Below are 25,269 nucleotides of genomic sequence, written 5' to 3'. Positions count from 1 at the left end.
GAACTTAGAGCTGGTGGATTTTCTTCGCGAGAAGGAGATCGACGTAGCTGCCATCACGGAAACTCATCTGAAGCCCGGTGAAAAAGTTTATCTGCAAAACTACAAGATCGCGACGCAGCTCGACAGGACCACCTCTGGAGGAGGAGGTGTGCTTGTCGCTGTTCATCGTGATCTCAAGCCACGACGGCTGCCACACTTCAAGCTGGACATCATCGAGGCCGTTGGGGTGGAAATTCCCACTTCGGTTGGCCCAGTACTCTTCATTGCTGCATACTGCCCACGTCAGGTGAATTCCAGAGATGGTTCAGCAGCAAAACTGAAGGGCGATATCCAGAAGCTGACACTGTTCGTCCAACGAGGGTGGCTCGGTCTGGGAATCACTCAATCATCGACTTCTTCATTACCAATATGGCTGAGAACGTGGCTCATCCTGAGGTGTTTGAAGAGTTGAGTTCTGATCACTACCCGGTGGTTGTGGAGGTTGGAGCTTCCGTTACTCCGCAGCGGCAACCAACCCGGAAAGATTACCACAACGTTGACTGGCAGCAGTTTCAGCAAGTGGTAGACAGCAACATCGACTATGATCAACACCCGGAAACTTCTGCTGATATTGATCGTTCGCTGGAGGTGATCCAGCAGGCTATCAACCAAGCAGAGGCTGCCAACGTTCGGGAGGTTCCTGTTAATTTTAAGGTAACTGATATTGACGTAGATACTAAACACTTGATTAGACTTAGGAATGTTTATAGGAGACAATATCAACGGACTGGGGACTATGACAAAAGATTTCAGTGAACAATTTGAACAAAATCATACAAGACCGACTTGACAATATCAGAAATCAAGAATTTTCAAAACATGTAAGCCAGCTTGGGAATTATTCAAAACCATTTTGGAAACTTTCAAAAGTTCTTAAAAACAAACCAAAGCCTATTCCTCCTCTTATTGTTGAGGATTCTCCTTTGATTACATCCGAGGAAAAGGCAAATGCACTTGGGCTTCATTTTGTTAGTTCACATAATCTTGGCGCTTCCATGACCAGCCGTAAAGAAACATCAGTTGCCAATAGTATTTCAACAATCAATGACTCTACCTTTGAATTTCCTGCAGATTCCCATGTTTCTGGTGAGGAAGTCAAAGTTGCAGTTAAACAAATGAAAAATATGAAAGCTCCAGGCTTTGATAACATTTTAATCTAGTGTTGAAAAACAGAGTGATCAGTTCTTTCAACATCTAGCCAATATTTTCAATAAATGTTTGCAACTTGGTTACTTCCCTACCAATTGGAAGCTGGGCAAAGTCATACCAATTTTGAAGCCTCAAAAGATCCAACATCGCCAACAAGTTATCGTCCCATTAGTCTTTTGAGTAGTCTGTCCAAACTCTTTGAGAAGGTCATCTATTCAAGGCTTTTGGATTTTACCAACGATAATAATATAATTTTGAATGAGCAGTTTGGCTTCCGAAAGGGGCATAATACTGCTCATCAGCTTACGAGAGTAACTAAAATCATCAAGCAGAACAAGCTTGAGTCTAAATCAACTGCTATGGCTTTGTTGGATGTTGAGAAGGCTTTTGACAATGTTTGGCATGATGGTTTGATACATAAACTGTATTTATACGGTTTTCCAATGTATCTTATCAAAATTATCCAGCACTATCTTTCGGAGAGATCGTTCAGGTTTTTCTGAATGGGATTGCTTCTGGATTATTCAACATTGATGCTGGGGTTCCCAAGGAAGTATTCTTGGCCCACTTCTGTACAATATTTTTACATCTGATTTGCCTACTCTTCCTGGTAATGGTGTGTTGTCACTTTTGCTGATGACACTGCCGTTATTTATAAGGGTAAAATAACCAGATATTTAGTTGGCCGCCTTCAGAAGGGTCTTGACGTTCTTTCCGAATACTTTGGCGACTGGAAAATTCGCATTAATGCAGCCAAAACTCAAACCATCATTTTTCCACTTTCCAAATCGGCCAGATTTGCCCCAAAGGATGATGTTTTGAAAAATGAATGATGTTTCGATACCCTGGTCAAAGGAAGTTGTCTATTTAGGTCTCATACTTGACTCGAAACTATTGTTTCGGCAGCATGTAGATAAAATATTGAACAAGTGCAGCATTCTCATCAGGTGTTTGTATCCTTTAATTAACAGAAAATCAAAGCTATCTTTGAAAAATAAGTTAGCAGTTTACAAACAAATAATTTACCCCGTTATTGAGTATGCAGTACCTGTTTGGGAGTGTTGCGCTAGAACTCATAAATTGAAGCTGCAGCGTGTCCAGAACAAGGTACTCAAAATGGTTTTGAATGTTCCTGGCTGGACAAGATCAAGTGAGGTTCATGAGTTAGCAGAAGTAAAAATGTTGGATCAGAAGATTCAAGAAAAATGTTTGAAATTCAGGGAAAAATGTGCTATATCTGAATACCCCTTGATTCAAGGATTGGTTTAGTTTATGGTAAGATTAAGTTAGTTTTAGGTTAGGTTATGTTTTCTTTTTTTCCTCATTGTACCTAGTGTTACAAAAATGATAAATCATATACTTTTAAAGTTAAGAAAATGAACAGTGTTTAAATCACGAAAAGCAAACTAAAGCTGAAGAGCCACAGCTGACCACTTATTATGTAAACCAAATGTAATTATTATAAGAAAGATTCAATAAAGTATATTTAATTCAAAAAAAAAAAAAAAAAAGAACCTTCTGTAACATTACAGCACCATACTCTCTTCGGGAAAGTTGTAGAGTAAGTCTAAACGTGAATTTTGCATTTTAGACCATTTTGGAATACTCTGCATTCTTTTGACAGGAGCAAGATAGGACCAAATTTAATTGAGAAACATTTTAAAGATTTTTTTCGAGTTGGTTTGAAAATTTAGTTCAAAACTAAAATTACAAAAAATAGTAGGAAAAGTTAGTTTTACTATGCAAATATCAATATAAAATCAAAATGAAATCCTCAAAATATGGATAAATGAATAGACAAATTTTTGATCTGGCTTCATTTTCATTGTTTCGATCTTCGATACCATGGTTACAAACCAATCATATCAATTTGAATTTCCAATCCCTCCTAGAACAATTTTCCGGTGATGGGTTTTTCCTTGTTGAGTTTGTTGCTGCTGTCCTTCTCGCTTAAATAAACTTTGGAAGGATTTTCCAAACTAAAAATTGCTGGATGTTTCAAGTGTCTTTCCCAGTGCGTTTTTCTTTCTCCCATCGATCTTATTTTCCCATCAATTCCTTTTCCTTTCTGTTTGGTGACCAAATATTTGCCCAAGCAATCCATTCTAGGCAGTGCATATCCTGGATGCCCGAATCGAAGAACAACGAAATCTTCCTATTTCTGAAATCAGAACATCGCGCACTTTCAGGATGCGTCATCTTTGGGCAGATTCGATAAGACCAGATTTAAGGGATGGGGGCAAAAATTGCGTTCTCTTTCCGCAAAAAAAAAACAGCCAAGCCCCGATACGATGAACTTTCACTTCTGTGGCCGGCTCGAACCACATTTCCCGGCCGATAATCGATGTTTGATTTATAACATTATGAGATTCTGGCGCGCGTGTTTGTTTTACTTTCGGCGAAAGTGAAAGTCTTTGTTCTGCTCAGAGTTTGTCTAAGGCGAGGCGCGCCCCATCTTACGGACTGGCCCCTGAACTCTTTGGATGGGAAACGAATTTAATGACGCGTGAGGCGTTGGAAATGTGGTCCGGCTTTTTCGGCGGACTCGGTTCGTTTGGGGCGGTTGTTTTCGTGCGGAGAGGGCCACTTAAGTTGAGTACATGGTCAAGGGAATGATTTCATTGATTGAGAATTCTTAAGAAAGTAGATTAAAAAGCAATGTCAAATTACAATATTGTATATGTTAAAAATTCTAAAAAACCTTGCATGGCTTGTTTCGAACCAATATTGAAGTTTTCGATCATTGCTCTATGATATGATTGATTTTTCCCGCCAGTTTCGATTCACTCCATTAGTGGTGTAGAGAAATGTGCGACAGTAAATGTTTGCTAGTATGTGTGTGTGTTTTCCCTTGTGGTAGCTCTTATCCCATCGCATACATCGATTCTGTTGATCGATTGGTGCCATCTTCAGAATTCAGTGACTGTATGTATGTTTAGTAAATTGTAAATTAAATAAAAAAAACTTCTCAAAAGTCCCTTTTAAAAATACTAAACCGTCATCCTTAGACCACGAATCAATCGCCCTGCGATTTCGAAGGCTTTCTAAAAAATGTTGCAATGTTTTTCTTCAAATCATCTGGGATTTGCCTACCTTGCAGGCGCCTTGTGAGGGGATAGAAATTGGCCGCTATGATTTTGTCGAACTTTGGCATCTTCTTGAAACCTCGAAACTCTCTTACCGACCTGCTGACAGCCCCAGGGAGAAGAGATTGAAAGGATGATAACAAATCTGGAGTGGTTCCAAAGGAAGCTGCGACCTGGCACCGCCAAAACTTTGATGGGCGAGTGTTGAAGTTCTGACTGACGGTTTGATTAATTTAAATAAAGTGAGTTACAAAGCGAAAAGTTGGAGTCTGTTTGGAGGGGAGTTTTCGGGGTTGGGTTTCGGCGAAAATCCTGTTTGGGTTGTTTGTTGATTGTGCTCGACGATGGTTTTGTGGGTGGGAACTGGTGTTGTGAGATGGTGAGGATTTGATGATGGTTTGGAATGTTTGGTCAATTTTACAAGCGAACTTAAAACTTGTTTTATTACCTAAGAGCTAAGCGAACAAGTGATCACATAAATTAATAAAAAACAATACAAATGAACAAATTAAGAACTCACATAATTTTTAAATTCACACTTGCAGTTATTTTGTTTCCCCACTTTCGAAGACTTAATAAATTCCCTGCCAGCTAAATCTCTCTGCTTGGCACAGATATTTCATCAAAAAAATCTTCAACTTGTTTAGATTCCATTGTACACATATCATTCATCGCTCCTCCTGGGAAAACACGTGAGCAACCACGGAGCGGCCACTCCAAGGTGGTTCTCCAACGACGGACGGACGGCGCGGCGCTTCGGAACAGTAAAAGAAACGGAATGAAAATTTATCGGGATAAACAAACAGTAAACTTTATTTATGTAATTACACTTTTCCTCGCGGTGGCCGCCATACCTTGGGAAGATTTTCCGTTTTTAACAAGCGAACCGGTTTGTTGTTTGCATTTTCACGCAACCGGAGCCGGTTGGAGCCGGTTGGTGGGAGAGGGTGGTAAATTTTATCTTAAAAACAATTAAAAAAAAAATTAAATTACAAATTCCTGCACAAATAAAATAACGTTACTTAAAAAATATGTACTCATTGAACTGACAGTTTAAATTACTTTAAAATATTTGATCAAATTAATGTTGATACATTTTTAACCACCCTAACGACTTTCCGTGTCTCGCACTAAACAATAACACAAAAATGACTCTTATTTTGCTACCGTTGCGGTGGATATTTGCACTAATGAGGAGACGGCAATGAAATTTTTAAACACCGCGTAATTGGCAAAGCGCACCAAAAACGTACGACCTCACTACATGTCGGGTAACGTTTTGCGTGTTTTTCTAACGAGTTATTGAAAGCTAATTGTTGATTGTTATGACCTTTGGGGAATGACAGACGGCATTTAGGAATCCGTGGATGTATGTACCAAAAATGAAATTTTCTTAGCAAAAGGTCAAATCAATTCCGGACACTTTTTAATCGTTAGTGTTAAGCATTTAATTTTGATTTTTTTTAAATAGTATTCAAGAAAATGATACAAAAGCTTTTTTATCAAAAAAAAATGACGAATTGATTCATTTTTAACCATACTTTATTTTTTCAGAGGCTTGAGATCGAAGCAAGCCGTGCGCGTGTCGTGACGTTTTCAATTTTTGCTCCGCGATTTTTTCGTGTCTTGATTTGATTGTTATAGTTTTCTAAGTGAATTTTAATTTTAATATTTTGATTGCCCGGGAGGTTGAGAGTCGGATTACGAATGCTGAGCGACGAATTTTCAAATTGGAGGTCAAAGAGAAATATGATTCGTAAACTGGAAATACGGTGACAGTTTTGTTTGGCAAGCAAATCCGAAGACAGGGACCTTCAAGGGTGAGCTTGCCCTGCTGGTGGAAATTTCGGTGCTGTCGGGATCGATTCATGCTGAATGGTGATCGAGATGATCGAGTCAAAAAATGGATTTGTCAAAAAATCGATTTGTCCTGGATCGTGTTGTCCCATCCCGGTGAGCTCTTTCCTTTTTGGATCTACGTTTAATTTTCATGTATTACATAACGGAAAAAATATGGGAGTGCCGTGGCTGACTGGTAACGGTGTTCGCTTTGTAAGCGAATGGTCCTGGGTTCGATGCCCATCTCATCATCCAACGAGAAAGTTTAAGACTTATAATACTTGAAATATGTAATATGAACTAAAAATCAAAGTCGCTCAAGGCGGGGTTCGATCCCCCGTTCTATGGATTGGTAAGCAAAAATGCTAACCACTGTGCCATCACGGCTTGGTGAGCTTTGACTGGAATTAAGAATACTATTACTACCAACTAAATACGTGCTGGGTCTTAATCCATTTGGCAAGGACCCGGAAGTTCTTAATAACGTTTGTATCCGATTGATACAAACGTTCTTTAGAGCGGGGCTTGTCGGTTCAAGCTGAGGTACCTCGCGTACGGCTAGCCTACGTAGAAATGGGTCACCGAAGCTCGGCAGAGCTAACACCCTCCAAATGCCTATGCGAGTTATTTGCATGTATAGAATGGAAATCTAAAACACATGGAAACAACTCAATTTGTAAGATGCGACCGCGTGGTCCCGTTTGGTTGGTTGCACACACACACACACTTTATTTTTTCAGAGGCTAACACATATCCAATATCAAATATATTCCATTTTCTAAGTCCATGTGAACAACAAAATCAGGAATTAATGGAATTGCTGTTGAGCAGTTCTCTACGCAATCGGCCTAAAAATGAAACAAAAATCTTAAATTTTTTTTACCGTGTATGATTTTTTTTCAGTGTAGTCCTAACCACTATCCCTAGTAACATTTTAGGTTTTAAGTAGGCCATAAAAGCCTATTTAGGCCGTATGAGGGTTTTCAGAACCATGATAAAACCTGTAAGTTTAAAAATGTTACTAGGGTAGCGTGCCCAGCTCTTTAAGGAAGGTGGGGCAATAATATGGCCTTTTGAAAAATACGTCATTTGTGGACACCCCCTGACCAAATTTAGAACAAATTTCTGAGGATGGTGTGGCATTTATTCGGGACCGTGGTGTAGGGGTAAGCTTGGTTGCCTCTCACCCAGTCGGCTTGGGTTCGATCCCAGACGGTCCCGGTGGCATTTTTCGAGACGAGATTTGTCTGACCACGCCTTCCGTCGGATGGGGAAGTAAATGTTGGCCCCGGTCTAACCTAAAGGGTTAGGTCGATAGCTCAGTCCAGGTGTAGGTAGGAGTCGTCTCCTCGGGTCCTGCCTCAGTGGAGTCGCTGGTAGGCAGTTGGACTAACAATCCAAAGGTCGTCACGTCGAATCCCGGGGTGGATGGAAGCTAAGGTGTAAAAAGATGTTTGCATCTGCCTCAACAATCAAGCCTTCGGACACTTAGTTTCGAGTAGGAATCTCGTAATCGAGAACGCCAAGGCAATGCTGTAGAGCGAATAATTTGATTTTGATTCCAAATCGATCAAATAAGTCCTTCAAAAGATACAGATTTTTGAATTTTCATTTATCATTTTTGTATGGACAGCTGCCAATTCTTTATGGAAAATTATATGGACTAATTGATGATGCAAAATGGCTTCTTTGGGAACACCGAAGGTACTAAAAAAGTTTCAGTCGGATTAAAAAATACAAAAAAAAAAATGAATGACCGAGAATTGCTCTGTTATTGCCCTATTTTTTCCAATATTCAATCCAAGCAGGGTGATAATTGCCAAAAATTGCAGGCAGTGTAGGCCGTGAAGATTGTGACGAGAAATGCTTTTCAGCCATGGATCATTATGGTAATGGAACGATGAGGATTCAAGCTTAGCTGAATGAAAAGCTTAAGCGTTTTTTTAGTTTATTTCTGCTTTATGGTAGGCTTGGTTCAAATTTGATGATTTGGATGGTAAAAGTACCTTTTTCGGTTTAACACTATACGCGTTTAGATTAACTTTATGCGATAAAGTTTGTAAAACAAAACTTGTTATAACGTTTTTGTTGAGTGAATTTTTCGAAGTTGTTCAAAAGCTTTGAACATCGTTCGATGTTTTAGCTTCTTAAAGCTCGCAGTTAATCTTTTTATCCAAATTCTTCCCCGAGTTTGAAACAAAAACCAACCCCATTCTCCAGCAAATACCAGTGCGGTCAACCCACAGCCAACGATCCACAAAATACAAACCGGACCAAGCTTGTCCATTCCCAGGTGATTTCCGGTGGATCCTGCTGCATCCGATAATCGAACGACGTACTTCATGCCGAATGTTCGGTGGAGAAATTTTACCGACCAAAGGTCCATCAATCCAGCCTCCTGAAAAGCTATCTCGCATTGCCGGAATCGATCTCTCAGCGGATTTCGACGACCTATGAAGTAAAACGGCACCACCAAACCGATGGCGAACTGGTCCAGAATGATCAGTCGACTGAGTTTTGTTTGCGGATCGTGGGATTTGGGGTGATCAACGAAAAATTTGATCTCTTGGGACCTGCCACAGTACGCGAAGTGGGTGTTGGAGGGATCGAACATTTCGGATCCATACGAGGGGTTGTACTTGAAAACTCGGTCGAATTGAGGATCACTTTTGCCTCCGTATAAATTGGCGTCGTCAGTTACGATTACGATTCCAGCTTGGAGCAGGTCTTCGAGCGATCGCGGATTCGCTACGTTGGGGTAGCTCGTCATGTACGCGATGATCTTGGACTCGTACACACTGGACAGAATGAAGGTGACGACTATCAAGGGGAAGATGATGAATTTTTCCAGTTGAGAAACGTGGTTTAAAGCTTGGCGCTCGAACCCACAGAGCGGCAAAAGAATAAGATCGTTTTGGAACAGGTTGGGAAAGCACCACATTAGAAAACAACAGGAGATACCCATCAAAATCAACAAAATCCACAAATACATATCAAAAGGGACGATGAACAGCTCGTACACCGTTAGCTGTCGCCCTCTTGGCGCGGCCACTAGTAACTGATCCGGAACAGTGGAGCTAATAAACTGACTGTCAACATGATCATACGTAAACGGTTCCAGCACAAAATCGAACGTCGTCTTGGCATCAAACAAGCGTTTTCTACGGCAGCAACGCTCTTCTCGTTCATCCTCGCGGCATATTCTCTTATGAAATTCCCACGTCCCATTGATGTGCTCGAAGGTACGAAGAATCCACTCGAGAGTGCGTCCGTTGAACATTTCCTTACTCGTGGAGAATATTGTTTCCATCGAAACCGTGTTGAAAGAAATCCGCAGCGGATGGCCAGCGAGATTCGTGGTTTGATCGACAAAAAGATCCTCGAAATCGACCGGATCGGTCCACGCGACCAATTCGTAACGATACCGGTTTGTGTAGTGTATCTCAAGGTAACTCATCCGGACCAGGATCACGTTGAACAACTTGGCAGAGACGAACACGCTCAAAATCCGACCAATTTCCTTTTCAGCACACTGATGGAATACGATGATCTTCATGGATTCCTTGAAGTCCGGCTCGAACACTAGCGCGAACAACTCTCGCAGAGCAGCAATGTGGTAATCGCCGAAAATCAGCAGTAGCTTCGGTTGGCGTTCAATACTGATTCGCGGATCCCTGGTAGCGATCAACCTCTTCGGGATGTCCGCAAGCTCGTTGGTTTGTAGCAGCTCATCCATGGCATCATGCTGTTCCGAATCGGTTGACAGCTGGAAGATCCAGCAGTCAAATGTTCCGGGAGATTGATCGGCCAGGTATCGGATTAACGCTGCACTGTACTGAATGGGGTCTTCGTGGGCGGTGCAAGTCACGAAGATGGCGACGAGTAGTGCTTTCCATCCGTGGGTCATCGTGGTAATGTAATGATTTCGAACATGTGAGTGGTTTATAGTGCTTTGAAATGGCGTGCAATTTGGTAGGGAATCCTACATGAAGATAAACGTAAAAGCGTTTTAAGGATTAATGCTAGCTCTCACCAGTATGGCCTCAAAGTGACGGTTGTTCACTTTGATAGTAGCAAAAGAGTTGGACTATATTCCAAAACGAGTATTGCATGAAATGGAAATAGCTGAGTTTGATCGACCTCCTGAACTGCTGCTGATATTCGGTGACGACTGGACTCAGGAGTTACTAGTTTCGCTGTACAACTTCCTGTTGAAGACTCGTTTCAAGGCACCTCTTAAAATTATCGTTTTCTGGCAGCATTTGACGGTGGATGAAGTAATTCTCGTTCAGACTGCCGTCACTTTCTACAACATGGTAAACGTGATTTACATTCGGATCGTCTAGAGGTTCACTACTATCTGTTTTATAAGGATCAGTTTGTGGAATCAAACGGATCAGTACCGTTTGAAGACGTCAAATCAATTTGTCTATTACATACAACAATCATGATGTGCTAGTCTCTACTACTAAGCGACTCGTCAGAGGTCGAATCTACGAGTGGGTTCTTAACACCATACAGCATATCAATGAAATGGAAAGTTGTAAAGGTTGGAAAGGTTGTACGCGGTTGAGCAAGATGAGGATCTATTTTCGATAAGCTCGTCAAATATTGCTAGTTCAGAGAAAAATTTCATCCTCGGTGGCGGCGGAGGGGATGTGTTTTCACCGCTCCGGCTCGATTTAGCAGGATGGAACGCATTCCATACACTGCAGTTGAGGTGGGCAAAACAGCTCTTTTTTAGGAGCCGTCCAGAAGTCCATCAGCCCTGTTTCGTAGAAGGTGAGCTCAGCCCGATGTTCTATTTCGAACGGTTTAAAGAAAAAATCAAGAACATAAAGATTACGATACGACCTCTCGAAGCCGCTACGATCATTGTGTCCGGAAATGACGAAGTCATGTGATATTCATTGACAGCCGCCGAACACCTACTTACATGCGAGTTCAAAGAGTACCTACCTTCATCGGTTCCAGGACGGCACGCAAATCGATGATTTTCGGTGCTTCCGTTGACGTTGTTTAACAATCAACACTGATTAAGTATAATTTGATATTTTTAAGGGTCTGGGAAAGTGGGAAAGATTTACTGTAGTCAGTGCCTTAAAAATCCGTTAAAAACTGTGTTGTTCCTAACAAAACCTATCCACTTTCACAATTCTTCTTAAGCACGCCTCCTTCGATGTCAAACATCGTCTGAAAATACTCAAAAATCACATTCCAAGTCATGTTCAACCCAGTCCGTGACAGTTCCCCGGCAAACACGTTGTTATCCTAGGAAAAAGTGCCTTTCTTCCGCAGAATGTCAACCTCAAACTCTGCTTCCCGGGTTGTCTCTTATCGCTGTTCAATCGCCGTTTCCAGCTCCCCACCCCTCTCGCACGTTCCCGCCACTCACTCTCTCTCCCTCTGTGCCTGTGTGTGATATTACATGCAATTATTTGTCGTTTGCGTTGTACTTGTTCTTTCGCGCAAACACACAAACACCCAGGACCAGCCAATTGCCCTGTTACGACACCACTTTCATCCACTTGCAACAACGGTCTTGGAACTCAGCTAAGAGAGTGGCCGCTCGTTGAGGGCGCGATCTCACCAACTGCCGTGCGTCTCCATCGGAAAACAGAGAGTCTCGTCACTCAGTAGGCTGAGCGCGAAAAACTCTTGGATCTTGCAATCGAGAGAGCTCTCATTTTCTGGACTGCTTTGGCCTGCTGAGCGATGGCGGGAAAATTTTGCGCAAGGCGCGTTTGAGCGTGTGATAAGTTTGAATGCGGAGAATGAGTGATTGAGTGAGCGCGTGGTTGATTGACTGTTTGATGTTTTTTGGAAGGTCGACGTCAATCGGATTTTCGCGTTTTTCACACCGCATCGCGTAATTGGTTTGGGGGTTCGGGCTTTTTTTTTCTTTCGTGTGTGGGAATTTCTATTGGACATTAATATGGAGTAAACAATATATAAATAGAGAGTTTTGTTTACGTGGTTTTCAGGCAAGTATTTTGTTCTGATCGAAATCAAGAGAGAAATGAGTAAACAACATCAACAACACTGTTTTTCATTACTACTTTAACTATTTAAAAAATAAAGTGGTAAAATTGTATTGAGTACAAATGTGATTCGAGCATGATTCAAAAACAAAGTTCTCCGATCGGGTTCAAATTTTTTCTGGGGGTTCCAAGGCCGAAATAATTAGACCCGTATTTTTTTGTTTGGTCATCATAAATCCGCGCCATTTCAACCGATAATTAAATGACGCAACTTTTCGTACTCAAACATGAATAGGTTATCGCTCTTATTTCAAAGTTATCGCAGTTTTAGTGAAAATTTTACTGATTTTTTTTCCCGTTTTCGTCATTTTCCCATTTTTAGGCGTGACGCGTCGAAACCCCCAGTTTTTATTTTCAAAAAAAGTATCTCGGAATATTGAAAACATAACTTTACCACTTTTGATATATTATGAAAATTTTTCCGAGAAATCCGATAAAAGTAATGTCATAGGCACTTTGGTCCCGAGACCTTCAAAACTGCATTTTAAGTTATCTTACGACCTTTTCAAATGTTAGACTAGATATTTGAAACTTATGACTATTTTTTATAAAAAGCCTATCTATTACACTTTCATTTGCAGTTAATTGTAATGGCGCGGTGTTATGATTTTTTTTGAAAAAAGTGTTTTTTTTTGCGAAAATCGACTAAAATGACAATTTTTCGGACCACCCTAACATGGTGTAGGTCACCCTTATGGCCAAACAAAAAAATACGGGTCTAATTATTTCGGCCAAGGAACCCCCAGAAAAAAATTGAACCCGATCGGAGAACGTTGTTACATATCATGCTGTTTTCGTGTGGAATTGCTGTATGTCCAAACACTTATATATTTCTTTTTTCTAGTTTTTCGAACAGGAGCAGGTTTTCAAATAGTCTAGTTGATTTTTTATTTATTCGTTTGTGAATTTGCATTCTATGTAATCTAAGCAGTTCTTAAACAATTTTTCTGTGAGTTATTCTTTTAAACATGCGCAGCTCATTGAATACCAATTCGATCCTTATGAAATAATGTATGAAGCTTTTTGAATTGTTTTATACATGAGCTGTTCTTTAGGTTTTTTTTAAATAATTTATATTTCGATTTTCAAAGAATAAGTTCTGTGTGATTTATCATTCTTTTAAACATCAAAAATTGTCTAAAAATGTTTGAGTTACCAGAAAATATGATTTTATTTTATTTTTTGCATTCTTTCAAACGTGATCAGTTCATGAGAATTTGTCAAAACATAAAAAAAATAGTTGAGCGATCATTTCAAAATTTCATGCTAAACGTAACATTTTAAACTTCTATTGCTTTTGTTTTTTTAGATTTTTCTGAAAACAATATTTCGATAAAATCAGCCATTGAGCATTTTGAAGAAAGGCGACATATTTTTTCACAATTTAAGTCGAATTGAATGGAATTTTTATAGTTATATTCGTCTTGTGGTTTATAATATCAAAATATTTAAAAAAAAAATGACAGGTACGGTGGTGTAGAGATCCATTTGCCCACACCAGAATTACACCACCACTCCTGTCAAAAAGGTAAATATTATGATTGAACTTTATGAAGAATACACTTTTCCGAAATTTGCAGAAAATGAATTTGTAACATGGAAAATTTCAACAAATATTTCATTAAATTTCGGGTGTGTTTCCAAAAAACCATAAAAGTCACACCTCCGACACAAATATTTGTTTTTCTTCAAATTGACAACAAAATTTCATTTATTTTTAGTTTGGCATTTGAAAGACGTGTAGATGAACAATCTTAATCATTATTGAAATAGTTTTTTCGTAAGTAGGTCGAATACCGATGCAAAAAAGGCTTGGTTTACCATTGGCTCTTACGTCTTTTTGAAAACTAATCCGAAAAACGTTTAATTTTTCGTAAATGTGTAAAAAAAATTTCACAAATACCAGAATTGCGTGTGAAGGATATGAGGCTAAGTTATTTATAACACAACATTTCTCAAAAAAATCACGAAACGTACTTTTTTTTGAAAATTTAGTTGAAAAAAAATCATAAAAATAAATTAAAAATATATTCAAAATTATTGTCTTTCAAAATTCCCCCACAAAATCAACGAGCAAAAAACACTTTAACAAAATATTGAAATTTTCATTGCCAAATCTCAACACAAGCTTAAAGCTGATTTAAATATGTATGGCAATTTAAATGTACCATTTTCATTTAAAGTAAGACATTTTTGGCATCTGAAAAATTGAGCTATTTTTGGAAAAATCGAAAAAAATCTTAATTTGGCAAAATAAAACTGCTTGTAGTCGAGAAAAAAAAATATTCACGAAGCAGTTACTTAATATTTAATAAATTTACTTATTAATTTACATATTTAATAAATTAATTGTTTGCTGAAAAAAATCAAGTGTGTACGGATTTTACGTGCTCCGTGAAATTGAGAAAATCTTTAGTTTCCATATCTTACCAATCTAGAGTACCTCTTAAACTCTAGATTGGTAAAATATGGAAACTAAAGATTTGAATTCCAAATAAGATTTTCGAAAAATTTCGAACAGCGGTGTTTTTTCCAAACAATGTTGAGCAAAGAGTTGTTTAAAAAAACTAAAAAAAAATAACCATAAATACACGTCAAAAAATAAATAAGTGAAATTGAATTATCTTAAAATTGTTTTTTTAATAAATACATAAAATCGGATATGAATAATTTTATCTGCAAATTAAATTTTAACTGATTTAGTGTAGTTTTCCTCATCACTGCCTTGAATCGCGCCCTTTCATAACTAACCTCCCAATCGCTTCATCCTGGAACCCCGTTCGGGAAAGCGTCACTCATCACTCACAACTTTCTCTCAATCTCTTTCCCTCTCCCAAAATCCCGACGACTCACACTCTCACCTCCAGCAGCTGATATCAGCGCTTTATCACTCGTGCCACACCACGTGTCACGTTCCTTCCCCGAACGCGGACGCCGACCGAGGGGTCCTTCCACCGGGCGGTACTCACGCTTACTTCGCTGAGCTGGTTCCGGCCGACCATCGATGGTCCGTTTGCCACAGCTCAGTCTCCGGGCACTTGCGAACGAGATCGGACGTGGAAAATTCGGCGCGGAAAATTCTTGTCAGTGGTTGTAGCTTCTTTGTGGGGTGGAGAAAGTAGAGTGGGGGAGAAGATCTCTGAACCTTTTGTTCTGTGCTGGGGATGCTGGGAATCTTCCCGGAACCGGTTTCCCTTTTAACCCCCAATGGATTAATTGGCCAGTTCTAAGGGAGAATCAGCAGTGAGTGAAGTTCTGGGGTTCAGACGGTGATAGACGACAAGGTCGGTGATCTTGAACGTGTTTTGGGTAAAGAGAAGATTCGATGGAGCAACGTGGTGGTTATTGACGGTGTTGGTGGAGGAGAGTGGTGAAACAGGAAGAAACAATAAACCAACCCAGTAAGTGTTTGTGAGATAAATCATTTTGACCGCGAGCGTTCGTGGCGATTTTTGAGAGGGTGAGTGTTTTACGGAAGAAGCTCTTCAAAGAAGAAATTTCGGAACGAGTACTTTCGGCGTTGGAAATTCCAGCACGTTCGAAAGTGTGGCAAGTTGAAGAATAAGGTGAAAGAAGAAATCTAACGAAAATTACTCACTCGTGAGCTGGTGAAAGTAGCCGCTGATAGCCGGAAGCCCGAAGTGGAGTTGAGAATTAGTGACGACCGTTAAAAAAAAAGAGTAAGTGTGAGCAAACGAGTGCTGAAAAAGGGAAGAAAGTTTCTTTTATTTTCCAGCGTTCAAATTTCGCTTCAATTGAAATCGCTTTGAAAAGGATTCTGTGTGGAAAGTAGATCAGGAAAGCAGTGAAGCTGATAGCACTGGGTTTAGACGAGCTCAAAATGTTGTAAAGTGGATGCTGTGTTGGGATGTTTGAAGAAGAAGTTGAAGCGAGAAGTTTATGATATATCAGTTTTATTGATGCATTGCACACGGCAGACGTCGAGAGGCAGTAAAAACCGAAGGGATTGAATTATTCAGGCTGTACGTTTTGTTCGAGCAGAAGGGAAGGATGATGAACGATGTGAATTGGGTTTGAATTGGCTTTTGAAAGGTATGATCATAATATTTTACACTGATGACGAGACCAAAAGAATTGCAGAAGATGATGCAAGAATTTTTTTCAACAATGTTTAGTGAATGTTATTTTAATAGTACTTTCTTAAATAACTGAACTAATTAATTTTCCCTATATTTTTTCATCAACCTGAAAATTTTAGACTCAGAAAACTGTTATTCAGCAGCAAATTAAATTTAGAGTTTTTTTCATTCGCATATGCGAAAATAAGAAATCGGTTTTCATAAATTATCTAATTCAACGTAGACATCAAAAACTGTACTTTTAGTCTACTGTCTGAATTTAAAAATAAACGTTTTACAATAAATTTTGAGAAAATGTTCAATGTTGAATAAGAGTGTTTAATATTTGACCAATAATTAATGGAATTGGAAAGGAAATATTGTTCTGTTAGTTATTTATTCAAGAAATTATTGAGCAATTGAAAATCTATTGTTGAAATATTCACCGTGAGATGAGATTATTTTGGGGTTTTTTTTTGTTGATAGAAAACTCATATTTATTGCCAGTATCAAACGAAAATATCAATAAAAAATTATGTTTGAGAAACAAATAATACCTTTAAAGTTTACGATTTTGTTTAGAGTTTAAAACACGAAAAACTGTTAAAAGTGGTCAAAATTATCACTTAAAAAAACATTTTTGGTAAAATTTTGATAACTCGTGAAGAATACCTGTCTTTTCTACAACTTTGTAAAACATTAAAAAAAGTGTACTGTTACAAAAACACGTAATTTTAAAATGAAAAATTCGGTTTTCTTTGGAAAAATTACCTCTCTTGATTATTGCAGCTTCATTGAAAACATTAAATTTCTCATAGTTTTTTTTGGAATTTTGAAATTATTTTTAAGAAATTTATGAGGAAAAATACGTTTTTTTTTTTAAATTTTAAGTTTGATGGCTTACTCAAAATTAAAAAAAAAACGTATTTTCCTCAATTTTTTTTAAAAATAATTTCAAAATTGGGCGTCTAATACATAAAAGTCTTATTGACAACAAATTTTTATCTTCACGGTTTCAATCACTCAAAAACGTGTCTTAATATAGTACAGAAAAAAAGACCTCGAATTCAGGCAGCAAAATTAACATTCACAAAAATGCAAAAAAAATATGAAATTTAAATTTAATTATCATAATAATTATCTCTTTAATCTTTTGACGGATTTTTGCCTTTGAATATGAAATTAAGACAAACATCCAATCGTTTTTTACCTTCTCCTTTTTCAGTAGTGCGACAATGCAGATTACTATGTATCGGAAGACGAACCTGAATTTCGCTACTGAAGGAATTCTATTTTTTTAAGATTTGTTTTCTATAATTGTAATAAAAAAATACGAAATTTGTTTAAGGGGTTACATACATGTAGAAATTCAAAAAATTCATATTTCAGAAAATTTAATAAATCCACTAAAAAGATGATTTTCAATCACTAAGTAAGAGTAAGAGACGATTTACGTTAAAAATTTTGCCATGCGCAAAGCGAACTGTCGAACTTTGTGAGCGTTTTTCTCTGAACTCGGAGTTGATTTACGGGTGCCACGATATCTCGAGATGGGATGGACCAAATTGGCTGAAATTTGGGGTGAAGACTCTTAAGACATATTCCGTGTGCATGACGAAGCCCGATTTTGAAGTTTTGCTTTTTAAAAAAATACAAAAATCTTAAACTGGCGATTTTTTATATGAAAAATATAAACATATTTTTATCTTTTTTTCAAACATTTTTTTTTGAAAATCGAGCTTCGTCATGCACACAGAACTGGTTTAACGAGGCTTTGCCAAAATTTTGAGCCGATTTGGTCAAAGCAGTGTGGAGATATCGTGGCACCCGTTTTTTGAAACTGCTGACTTAAAATGGCTATATCTCGGCAATGATACAACCAAATATCTTCAAATTTATTTTGCTATTAGTTGAAAATGTGTATTTTAATGCCCTTAAAACATAATTTAAATTTTTTTTAAGTGTGTGCCCAAACCAACCTCTTATATTTTTGTCGATTTACATGTATGTAACCCCATAAATTATCTAGACATGTTTTAAAAATTTTAAGGAAAAGCATATAAGAAAAAGAAGTGTGTTTTGTGTTCCCACAATAGGTTAGTTTCGAAAGCCTAATTTTAAGTTTGAATTTTTAGTGTACAGATATCCTGTGGATTTGAACTGTGTAAATTCTCAAAAAATATTTAATTCCTAAAAGATCTGAAATAATAATCCATTAAAGTCTTTTGAATTCATTGAAGCATAAAAAATGCGCTGATGTTAGAGACGAATGATTTTTTTTGTCAACTTCTGAATTATTCAGTAAAATAACTGTTGTTTAAAAAAAATATAATGATTTTCGAACGTTGTCTGATTTATGCATTGAATTTTATAAAATATATCTTCGTCGAAATTCTTACCAAATGCAATTGCATTCCTCTTCCAATCAAAACATTCCAATTTCATCATTGGAATCCACGCAAGATTAGAAAAAAAAAATCATCTCATTCTAACTGGCTTACCTTTTGTTGGCAAGCAAATTAACTTTTTTCCCCCACATTTTCCTGCTCAAAAGTATTTCCAAACGACCTTTCCGGGATTCGGTACGGCAGCGTTATTGTGGTTTTGGCATGGGCAAACCGCTTCCGGTGGTTTTTGTGCCCTCTACCCTCATCGGTAATCACGTGTGTGGTGGTCTTCGCATAACCACCGAGTAGATGGGTATTTTTCGTTTCTGTAAAAAGGATGGGTAATGGAAAAGTCATCCCATGGAAAACTCTCACACACAGATGCTATGGCTGGGATAGGAAGGCTTCCGGGTGGCTATTCATGCGCGAAATGACTTTCGGGCACGAGGAATGTCGGCCTCCCTCGGCAGTGATTATTTTATTAATTTTCACTTCTGGTGTGAAAAGTTGGATGAGTTTTTAAACGATTTTGGCCTCAAGTGCCGTGCGTCTCCATTAAGAATTAATTATCTGCCAGAATAAATTGCATAAATCACACACTTTCAGGGTACCCTCTCCGGTATCAAGAAGGAGACCCCCAGATAAATCAAAATAATGGCATTCGGGACACTGTGAACAACATCTCAACGTTGTTATGAGCTACGGGAGCAGAGTCTGCACAAAGGCATTTCCAGCTGGATTCCTTCGCAATCATGGATAAGCAGCAGCGACATGCTTCAATTTTTCAGCAACCGTAATGGCACTACTCGTTGCACCCGATGATAGTAACTATATCATGCTGGTTGGACTGGTGCCGTCTGTTTTGTGCTGCATGGGACATGAGTTCCAACATTTTGTCATTATTTATTTGTATCCTTGACCTTCGTGGGGACAGATTGGAATGGATTTTTGTGGATGGGCAATGTGGGTAAACAAAGAGATATAAATAATTTTAAGTGGTGCTGACAGGGAAATACACAGAAAATTATCAAAGGATTGATTTTCTTTTGCGTAATTCGCCTCCTCTTTCTTTCGCGGGTGAAAAAAGTTCACAAGCGAAAAAGGTTTGTTTACGATGATTCCATCCCTGGTTTCTTCAAAACAACATTAAAATGATCCTCCAAATATGAGAGCAATGGCTGGAGCAATATATGTAGCAGCATACTGTCTTTGGGAATGTTTAAGAAAACTGTCTAAACTTTAACGCATTTGCGTTGTTTTAAATATTAATTACTAAAAAAATACAAAATCAAAACTCAAAGGAAGTTTTCTCATTTCTAAAAATATCACATAATGGTGATCCAGTCTAATATTCTTTATTGTAATTTTAGAAGGTATTTTCATTGCATAAAAAATAGATTATTGATTGATTGATTGATTGATTGTTTGTTTATTTGATCAATTTTCCTTGGACAGGAAAAGCCACTAGAATGCTGGCATAAAAACCTACTTCTTTTCGGTACAAAAAATACAATAAATAAATACAATTATAAAGTAAATAATAAACTGCGGCTGAAGACAGAACTCCATCGGTGGAAACCATTACAGGAGTTCGGAACTGGCTGTTACGGGCAGGAAAGAAAATAAAAGAAAAAAAGAACCTACGAGATGAATGTGGCAAATGAAAATATAGAAGTGACAACTGTATCGGAACAATAAAGGAAATAAAGGAAATATGAAGTTATAGTTGGGTAATTCTCCGCCAACTCACACAGCAGTTGCCCCGACCCCTCTTCGATTTGCGTGAAACTTTGTCCTAAGGGGTAACTTTTGTCCCTGATCATGAATCCGAGGTCCATTTTTTGATATCTCGTGACGGAGGGGCGGTACGACCCCTTCCATTTTTGCACATGCGAAAAAAGAGGTGTTTTTCAATAATTTGCAGCCTGAAACGGTGATGAGATAGAAATTTGGCGTCAAAGGGACTTTTATGTAAAATTAGACGCCCGATTTGATGGCGTACTCAGAATTCCGAAAAAACGTATTTTCATCGAAAAAACACTAAAAGTGTTAAAAATTCTCCCATTTTCCGTTACTCGACTGTAAAATTTTGGAACATGTCATTTTATGGGAAATTTAATGTACTTTTCGAATCTACATTGTCCCAGAAGGGTCATTTTTCATTTAGAACAAAATTTTTCATTTTAAAATTTCGTGTTTTTCTAACTTTGCAGGGTTATTTTTAGAGTGTAACAGTGTTCTACAAAGTTGTAGAGCAGACAATTACAAAATTTTGATATATATACATAAGGGGTTTGCTTATAAACATCACAAGTTATCACGATTTTACGAAAAAAGTTTTAAAAAGTTGGTCGTCATCGATCATGGCCGTTCATGGTCACCCGCGACAGACACGGACGACGAAACAAAGAGAAACGCAAAAAGTAACTTTTTCAAAACTTTTTTTCGTAAAATCGCGATAACTTGTGATGTTTATAAGCAAACCCCTTATGTCTATATATCAAAATTTTTGTAATTGTCTGTTCTACAACTTTGTAGAACATTGTTACACTCTAAAAAATAACCCTGCAAAGTTGGAAAAAACACGAAATTTTAAAATGAAAAATTTTGTTCTAAATGAAAAAAATGACCCTTCTGGGACAATGTAGATTCGAAAAGTACATTAAATTTACCATAAAATGACATGTTCCAAAATTTTTTACAGTCGAGTAACGGAAAATGGGAGAATTTTTAACACTTTTTTAGTGTTTTTTTCGATGAAAAATACGTTTTTTCGGAATTCTGAGTACGCCATCAAATCGGGCGAACTTTTTTAGTGCTTTTTTCGATGAAAAATACGTTTTTTCGGAATTCTGAGTACGCCATCAAATCGGGCGTCTAATTTTACATAAAAGTCCCTTTGACACCAAATTTCTATCTCATCACCGTTTCAGGCTGCAAATTATTGAAAAACACCTCTTTTTTCGCATGTTCAAAAATGGAAGGGGTCGTACCGCCCCTCCGTCACGAGATATCAAAAAACGGACCTCGGATTCGTGATCAGGGACAAAAGTTACCCCTTAGGACAAAGTTTCACGCAAATCGAAGAGGGGTCGGGGCAACTTTTCCCGATTTCGTGTGAGTTGGTAGAGAATTACCCAGTTATAAAATACTGTTTAACTTAAAATGTCAATGGATTTAATAAGTTTCTCAACTATTTCAGGTTGAGCTAGATACAATTTCAAACGATCTTTGAAAATGCTTAGGGATGAATATAAGCCAAATTTATTAAAAAAGAAATTGAAGTAATTTGCACCTTTGAAAGTTATACTACGTTCACCAGACAAAGTGGAAACATTTGGACGTTCAAGCAGATTATGATTTCTTGTACCATGTTGATGAGAAGAAAGTTCGAATTTTGTATTTGTATGAGTTTGGTTTGATAAACTTTTATATATAAAAGAACAAACTTGAATAATGTAAATTCCTCTGACAGGCATAACAGAAAAACATTGCACAATATGTATTATAATTGATAAGTATTTTCTTATGAAAGGAGGAACAAATTTTGAGGACTATTTTAATGTCGTTTTACAAAACATATTATGATATATTTTGAAATTAAATGTTTTATTCTAAATATCCAAGGTGTCAGTTGACTTTCAATTCTATTTTTTGGCTACCCTAAAAATATTTTGACGAACTTACAAAATTGTCTCCAATTATTTTTTTAGGATTCTTGATGGTCGGAAAGCTAATTTATGTTGTAAAAACGTTTTCTAGTGCCAATTTGGAGGTGACATTTTTTGATAAAACTTGATCTGATTTCCAGATCATGAAATGGCACATCTTACAAAAGAAAGGTTTAAGGTTTGCTTTAAAAAAAAAACACTTTTCTCAGAAATTTAAAAAATCGTGCGCGGCGAGGAGTCGTCCTGGAAAAAATCCTATTACCAAATTGAAGGTTTAAATGCGCTCTTTCGATTGAATTTTGGCCCAAAACCCGGAAGTTTGATTTTTGAGAGCTCTTTTCTGAAATACTTGAGCGATGTCTGTATCCGCTCTTAAAAATTTTTGTCTTCCATCATTGGAAAACCGCTCGTAAAACCCACAATTTCTATATTTCAGATTTGTAGCCATGGGGTCGGAGACGAACATTTTATTTTTCGATTCACAATTCTCGACCAATAAATGTGGTCAAAGCCATTTTTAGAGGTATTTTATTTTGACTATTTTACAGATAACACTAGCAAATTAAAAGAATTCAGTTTCAAACAAAAAGCCATTCGATAACATGCGCCATAAACTGCTTGGGCCCAAAATTAGAAGCTTTTCTAAAATGTATTCACAGAGATATAGCCATATTAGTGTTTTTCGTCTTATTTTTACCCTATTTTTTCCTATTAAATTTCTGGTTCTATACAGAATCATATACTGAACATCAAATTCGAAGTCCCGGCACGTTCTCGCTCGAAAGTAGTCAAGTCGAAGCATAAACGCCAACACATTTACGCTTGCGCGTTTTACGCTGCGCGTGAAAGTATTCCTTTTGGCTTCTCATAATGGATCGACAAAGTGCAATTGCGATACATTTTTTTTAAGTTAATCATATTCTAACATTAGAGACTGAGTACCCTTTATATTTTTGTAATAATGTTAATCCAATACGTTTTTCTTAATAAAATTTTAATACCTTGCGACCCATAATGTAACTCTGAAATTTAAAAATGTTTTCTTGGTTAAGCCTAAAAATATTCGAAGCTTTAGGTCAAATTCTCACTGAGTGGTATCATTTTGTTTCTGAAAAATGAATTGTAAGAAAGGCTCTATTCCACCTTGACTCAAGGCGATTTGAAAAAAATACCCAGAAAGCGAACATAAAATGGATTGCTGGACCATATAACAAAAAAAAAAAAACAAACTCGAGATTTGAGAAATATTTTAGGATACTTAAAAAATCTAATACTACTAATTTTGTTTGATCACCCTTAAAATTTTAGGAATTTGTATGGAATAACATTTGTTTTTGTCACAGCGTTCAGTAGTCTGATCCTAACAATTAAAAAAACAAAAACAATGAAAAATATTTGCAGCGACTTAAGAGGCAGTATTTGTAGATTCTGCTCGGTTTGTTCTAGAGGTCGTATCGAGGGGCTCCGATTTGGATGAAACTTTCAGGGTTTGTTTGTCTATACATGAGATGAACTCATGCCAAATATGAGCCCTCTACGACAAAGGGAAGTGGGGTAAAACGGGCATTGAAGTTTGAGGTCCAAAAAACATGAAAAATCTTAAAATTGCTCGCATTTCCGTAAAACTTCATCAATTCCAACTCTCTTAGATGCATTCGAATGGTCTTTTGAAGCCCTTCAAAATGTGCTATAGACATCCAGGATCGGTTTGACTTTTTCTCATAGCTTTTGCAAATTACTGTTAAAAATGGATTTTTTTAAAACCTTAATAACTTTTCCCAACAGCCTCCAACACCCATACTCCCATAGGTCAAAAATTAGGGAATTTCATGGACTATAAGCCTACGGTGTTAACTTTTTGGCCAATCGCAGTTTTTCTCATAGTTTTACGGTTTTTCTAGAACAAACATTTTACAACGTTAGTTTTTGCCCTGTAGACCGAGAAGACGGCACTTTTTGGTCTCAATTTTGTCATATTCGGAATCCTCGGACAATTTCACGTTAGTTAGAAGTATTGGAGTTGTAATATTTCTTTAAAAAATAATTAAATAAAACATTTTTGAAAAAAGAAAAAGATCTTATTAACCCTATGACCAATACGTCAAATGCTGTATCAAGTAGGTGAAAACCTGTGTTACCCCCAATCCAACAAATTGTTAAAAAATATTTTAATTCATTCCAAACGGCAATTTTTCCAATCAAATTTACAACTCCAATACTTCTAACTTACGTGAAATTGTCCGAGGATTCCGAATATGACAAAATTGAGACCAAAAAATGCCGCTATGGCGGCCTACAAGGCAAAACTAACGTTGTAAAATGTTTGTTCTAGAAAAATCGTCAAACTATGAGAAAAACTGCGATTGGCCAAAAAGTTAATACCGTAGGCTTATAGTCCATGAAATTCCCTAACTTTTGACCTATGGGAGTATGGGTGTTGGAGGCTGTTGGGAAAAGTTATTAAGGTTTTAAAAAAATCCATTTTTAACAGTAATTTGCAAAAGCTATGAGAAAAAGTAGTCTGATCCTAACAATTAAAAAAAAAAAACAAAAACAATGAAAAATATTTGCAGCGACTTAAGAGGCAGTATTTGTAGATTCTGCTCGGTTTGTTCTAGAGGTCGTATCGAGGTGCTCCGATTTGGATGAAACTTTCAGGGTTTGTTTGTCTATACATTAGATGAACTCATGCCAAATATGAGCCCTCTACGACAAAGGGAAGTGGGGTAAAACGGGCATTGAAGTTTGAGGTCGAAAACACATGAAAAATCTTAAAATTGCTCGCATTTTCGTAAAACTTCATCAATTCCAACTCTCTTAGATGCATTCGAAAGGTCTTTTGAAGCCCTTCAAAATGTGCTATAGACATTGATGAGAAGAAAGTTCGAATTTTGTATTTGTATGAGTTTGGTTTGATAAACTTTTATATATAAAAGAACAAACTTGAATAATGTAAATTCCTCTGACAGGCATAACAG

At 37.4% G+C, this 25,269-nt stretch overlaps 1 protein-coding gene across 2 annotated transcripts in view; it reads left to right on the top strand.

Moving 5' to 3' along the window:
• The first annotated feature begins 15,167 nt into the window (after positions 1–15,167).
• The window catches only part of LOC6033360 (transient receptor potential-gamma protein), a 184,994-nt gene continuing 174,892 nt past the window's right edge, over positions 15,168–25,269 (top strand). The window contains exon 1 of one of the 2 annotated variants that reach the window (XM_038252716.1): positions 15,168–16,207. The gene's annotated coding sequence lies outside the window, so the exon portion shown is untranslated. The remainder of the gene's footprint in view (positions 16,208–25,269) is intronic. The other variant, XM_038252717.1, reaches the window with a different exon arrangement.

The sequence above is a fragment of the Culex quinquefasciatus genome, chromosome 2 (genome assembly GCF_015732765.1).
Source record: "Culex quinquefasciatus strain JHB chromosome 2, VPISU_Cqui_1.0_pri_paternal, whole genome shotgun sequence".
Lineage (NCBI taxonomy): Eukaryota > Metazoa > Arthropoda > Insecta > Diptera > Culicidae > Culex > Culex quinquefasciatus.
The sequence above is the reverse complement of the archived record's forward strand: the minus strand, read 5'-3'. Positions and strand labels throughout refer to the sequence as shown.